Here is a 5,895-nt window from a genome sequence, read left to right as displayed (position 1 = left end):
TTTTTATACCACTAATCCTTCGCCACCCATCTTGGTAAACGAAAAACACCAATTTTCAACGTCACTGTTCTTCGACCCGGATTCAATGAATCATGCATGTCAGCTTACCACGAACATTGCTAAAAATCAATCCATTTCAATACGCTAATCCCCTTTATTCTGGATACTTCCTAAAAAAGCCAGTTCTTTCACATTTTTACGATTAGAAAATTGGAGATCCTCCTCCGCCACCAGTCAGAGTAACACGCACTTCTAGCTCCTAGGTACAAAATTTGCTCTCCCTTTCTCTCTCATTCGGCACCTGTCACCACGAAAAAGAACAGAAAAAAAAAACCTTCCGGGTGGTTCCTCCAGGAAGGAGATTCCCGTCACGGTCAACAATCTGCGACACTTACACAGCTTTTCTTTTTCCGGCGGAGAACACGTACTTTTCTGCAGGCCGTCGACGTCTGATTCATTCACCAGGGAACCAGATAATGAGGAGAGCAAGCCGAACAGAAAACCGGGACCCGGACAGTAATGCTGGTGTGCCGCAATCCTGGGGGAGAAAAACCTCTGGGTTCAATCCACTCTACTGCAGCTGGAACACAGACCCAGAACACAAACCGCGACGGAACCGGAACCGAACCCAAAACGGCCGACCGACAAAAAATCCGGATTTTTTTTTTCTGCAGTCAAGAAACGCACGGAACGAGACGACGACGACGACACCGAACTTCACACGTCAAGATGGCGGCGAAATTTTCTTCCGAGCTTTTTTCCTTTTGCCTTCCCTTGTCCGCACTGCTTTCCCCCTCCTGCAATGCGAGTGTGTAGATTTTATTACTAAATTCTGATCCAAATCTGAACTCTTGTGCGACTTAAATTGTGATAACAAAGTTCATTTGACAGCTGCTACGGATCTATCCGACTAACTTTGTACTAGTATAAGGGACGGAACAAAATACACTGATGAACTCAGAAAATAGCACTTCAACGATTTCTGTCACCGTTTTGGCGGGTGTGATTTTATTTGTACAAGATTTTGCATTAATTCTTATGTGACTTCTGATTGTCTGAGCTGGAGACAGTTTTGGTTAAAAAAAAGAGACTCTAGAGATCTTTCCTTAAAGACTTCTCGAAGACTTGCATTAAAATAGTGACCATGGGTCTGATGAAAGACCTGATATTATTAAACTGAAGTTTATAAAGCATCTTACCATGGCCCCACAGTTTCGGATCAAATAGTGTGGAGTCCAACCTACAAAAATCAATAAAATGACATGGAAAACGTAAAATTGTAATTTGAAAGCTCGAATTGCATCGTTTCAAATTGGAACTTTGGTTAGTAAACTGTTTTGAGTGTAATATTCACAAAGGATTGCATAAAAATTAAAAATTGTATCGGTTTCTGAAAACCATATTAAGGATCAATTTTCATATTATGGATCAAATTGTGACATATTACGGATCAGTGCACAAAATCAAGAGATTTTCAACTCAATGCATCTGTATTGCATGATTTGGCGAAAGTTAACAATGTGTCACATATTACTGCACAGTGTTAGAGATGGAAACAAGGGTAAAATGCACTTTTTTGTGATACTGCATTGTAGTAACTGAAACATGAACTGTTTTCGCTCCACACCAAGTTTTCCACCCATTTTTGTTAGCTAAAAAAATGAAATTTACAAACCTTGATGTTCTATTAGTTTTATCCTTAGTGCTATTGTCTGAAAATGTCGAATCCAATGCTTAAAATGGCAGAAATCAACATTCTTTGGAAGTGATCCATAACCGTGGTAAACAATTATTTCCTTGTCCATATTATGGATCACTAGTTAGAAGCGTTCATATTCGGTATTTAGAATCAACAATCAAAGAGCTTATGAATGCTGACGGCACTTCTTACAGAAAACGACCATATAATGATAGCTGTGTGGTACCAACTAAACATTTGTCAAATACACCGTTATTTAGCGGTTGAATGTCGTACCTAACATTACAAATGGTAGAAGACAAATAGTATAACATGGGAAAAATATGTTTTACGTCAACGTTTATGTTTTGAACGAATTATCCGATGTTGAACGCCAAAGTGATCCGTCACTGTGGGTGATCCGTAACTGTGTGGGCATGGTATTTATATTACGATTGGAATAGTGCATATATTTCCAAAGCCTTGAACTAATGAATGTATTTCGTCCTCAACTGTAAGACTGTCTTCACTGTCGTGTCGTGACTCGACTGAAGTCATTATTCATGCATTGAAAATATTTCAATAAAAAATTGATTCTTATTAAAGTACTTCCGAGCACCGTCAACTTGCTTATCAATTTTACCCTACCTTACGGTACTCTGCGCAGCGCACTCTCTCTCGGGGGAGATAATTTAAATAAAGAATACCCTGCTGGTTCCCGGGCGCACTTCAAAGAACGACCTCCGTGAGTTTGCGCAATGAAGGATGTATGACGGTCAGCAATACGGAATTGTTATGTGGAGACCTGGCTCTCGGTGATGGCCACCCCTTACACAGGCAGTCCATCCATCTGCAACTGCGCAGGGCTGTCGTAAATTGTTCGGTGGTCGTGGCACTAACGCGAAGAACTCACGCACGACACTCACAGACACCGTTTTTTATTACCGCCACAGTTTCCAACGGCACCCTAGAGAGCGTCTGGGTTTGCAAAACTATCCTTGCGGGTGGTAAATTTACCCCTCGTGGTGGTGGATCTTCCGGGAAGGATGGTTGTCAAATGACCCGTTCTTGTGACAGTGGCTAGTCGTTTTGCATCACAATGTTATTACTCAATTGTCACTAACGGGTCTTTGCGTCTCCAGGTCATATATTTATCGGGAGGTTGCTGACAGAGTTTAATGAACAATCGAATCACCATGCATCGCGCATGTACAGTAGGGTGCCAATGAAAATCGATTTTTCGAATTTCAAAAAAAGGTAGTGCTCAAAAGTTTTGTCTCCTCGAAAAAAGTCCCCATGCAAAATTTGAGCTCAATCGGACTTCATTAAGTGACCCCCAAAGCGGTCAAAGTTTGGCTTTTTTGACCCATGAAAAATCTCCAAATTTTTTTTTTGATGCCAGATGTCTTAGAAATACATGAAACGTCGAGATCTGGTGTTATTTGGAAATTTTTTTTTTTGAAAAAATCGACCTTTTGGGACTTAGTAAATTTTTGAGTTGGGGGAGTGAATTGAATTTGAAATGAACGATTTCAATTCAATTGCTGATAAATTCAAGGCAATAGTATTGAAACATACCCTATATCATTGTTGGCCACTGAAAGCATATTTTATGTGATATTTCATTAGGGTGGTTCATTTACTTTCCATTAGGGTGGTCCTTTTTGTTAAAAAAATAAAAAAATAAGAAATAGAATTTTAATTGAATATTGAAGACAATAGTATTGGAACATCTCTCACATTATCGTAAGCCATTTTCTACATTTAACATGTGGTGTTTTATTAGGGTGGTTCACTTATTGTCCATTAGGGTGGGCCTTTCTATCGAAAAATCATAATTTGAATGGGATATTAAAAACAATAGTATTTTATCACCTCTTTCATCATCGTAGGACATTTCCTTCATTAGATTCGTGATATTTTATTAGGGTGGCTCGCTCATTTTCCATTGGTGTTTGCCGAAAATTAAAAAAAAATCAAGAAATTTTGAATTTGATCCTTATTTTAGCACAATAGTATTTTAACACCTCTTTTATAATCGTAGGGCATTGTCTTCATTTTTGTTTAGAGAGGCATTAAATTCCTCTGAATTCGTGCGCCTCTAGTTTCATTTGATATGCGACATCATCGTAGAACACTGTTAACATATTTCATTAGGAAGTTTCTCTCATTTTCCATTAGGGTGTATCATTTTTCGTATAGTTTGAAACCATGATTTCTCGCAAAAGTCTCGTCCACTTTCCTTAATTATGGTGTCATTGTAAAAATTTCAACCTTAATATCTACAGACCAGAAGATTATGGTGTGGACTACTACATAATATTTGCGTAATGTTCGACGAAAAATGTAAAGGTAACTTGATTAACAACAAAAGAGTTTTCTAGATAGCCTCTCATTGTTAGAAAGGTTCTTTTGAAAAGTTTTGCGTGATTTTCATTCGGAACGCAACACTTCCTTCATTAGCTGCACCAGTTCGGAGTCCTCGTCTCATACAGAATCCGCTTGCTACATCGTGATTTCAGATGCACTCATCTCAGAGATCAAGCATTGAGCTTCAGTGACCTTCCCAATTCAGTTTTGCAAATTCCGAAGGAAATTCCAAAGAAAATTCTGAAGGAAATTCTAGAGAAAATACCGAAGGAAATTCCAAAGAAAATTCCAACGGAAATTCCAGAGGGAATTACGAAGGAAATTCCAGCGGAAATTCTGAAGGAAATTCCAGTGGAAATTCCGAAGAAAATTCCAGAGAAAATTCCGCAGGAAATTCCAGACAAAATTTCTCACAGGAAATTCAGAAGGAAATTCCTCAGAAAATTTCAAAGAAAATTCCAAATGAATTTCGCAAATCCTTAGGGAAATTCCGAGGGGGCTGCAAAAGAAATTCCAAAGCAAACTCCAAAGCAATTCCAAAGGATAATCCGAAGGAAACTTGGAAGGACATTTTGGAAGAAATTCCAAAATAAATTCCTATGAAAATTCCAAAAGAAATTCCGAAGGAAGTTCCTAAAGAAATTCCATAGAAATTTCCGAATGAAATTCCAAAGTCAATTCCAAAGGAAACTCCGAAGGAAAGTCCAAGTGGGATTAAAAAAAAAATCCGTGAGAAATTCCAGAGAAATTCCGAAGGTAAAATCCAAAACAAATTTCAAGGGAAGTTTTCAAGATAATGCTGTAGATATGCCGAGGAAAACTCCAAAGAAAATTCCGAAATAATTTCAAAGCTTCAAAAGAAATTCCAAATGAAATTCCGAATCAAATTTAGCATGAAGCTTCAAAAGGAATTTCGAAGGAAACTCCAGAAGAAATTCTGAAGCAAATTGCAAAGTAAATTTCGACGAAAATAACGTAGAAAATTCCAAATCAAATCCCGAAGGTAGCTCCAAAAGAAATTCCAAAGCGAATCCCGAAAGAAATTCCAAAGCAAATTCAAAAAGGAAATTTCATAAAAATAAATCCGAATGGATTTTTGAAGAATATTCCGAAGCAAATTCCAAAGAAAACTCGGACAAAAATTGCGCAGAAAATTCCAAATGAAATTCCGAAGCCAACTCTAAAAGAAATTGCAAAGGAAATTCCATAAGTAATTTCAAAGGAACTTCCGAAGCGAATTCCAAAAGAAATTCCGAAGAAAATTCCAAAGGAAACGCCGAAGAAAATTTTGAAGAACTGAAGAAGGAAATTCCGAAAATAATTCCAAAGAAATCCAAAATAACTTCCTGAAGCAACTTACTGAAAGAAATTCCAAAAGAAATTTTGAAGTAAATGAGATATGAAGTTCCGACCAATACAAAGGAATTTTAAAGGATACTCCTAAGAAAATTCCGAAAAAACAATTCGAAGGAAATTCCAAAGTAAATTCCGAGAAAATTCAACATAAATTCCAATGAAAATTACGTAGAACAGTCCAAAGGAAAATTCCGTAAAAAATTCCAATCAAAACTTCTAAATAAAATTCCGAAATCTCCACAGGTAATTCCAAGGGTTATTCCAAAGGAAATTCCGAGGAAACTCTATAACAAATTTGAAAGTAAACTTCAAACGAAATTCCAAAAGAAATTTCAAAGAGAGTTTTGAAGGAAGTAATAAAGAAATTCCAAAGGAAATTCTGAAGAAAATTTGATTAGTAGCCTCAAAGAAAACTGCAAAAGAATTGTAAAGGATGCTTCTAAGAAAATTTCGACGGACACTCCAAAGTTAATTCCGAAGGAAACTAAAAA

At 37.2% G+C, this 5,895-nt stretch overlaps 1 long non-coding RNA gene across 1 annotated transcript; it reads right to left on the bottom strand.

Moving 5' to 3' along the window:
• Positions 1 to 428: 428 nt before the first annotated feature.
• Positions 429 to 791, bottom strand: LOC110679070. The gene is made up of 2 exons (XR_002502187.1): positions 607 to 791; positions 429 to 538 (listed from the first exon to the last, which is right to left on the bottom strand). It is a non-coding gene; the product is annotated as an uncharacterized LOC110679070 (long non-coding RNA).
• Between the last annotated feature and the right edge of the window lie 5,104 nt (positions 792 to 5,895).

This window comes from Aedes aegypti, chromosome 3 (genome assembly GCF_002204515.2).
Source record: "Aedes aegypti strain LVP_AGWG chromosome 3, AaegL5.0 Primary Assembly, whole genome shotgun sequence".
NCBI classification, from domain to species: Eukaryota; Metazoa; Arthropoda; class Insecta; order Diptera; family Culicidae; genus Aedes; species Aedes aegypti.
This window is presented reverse-complemented; position numbering and strand designations above follow the sequence as displayed.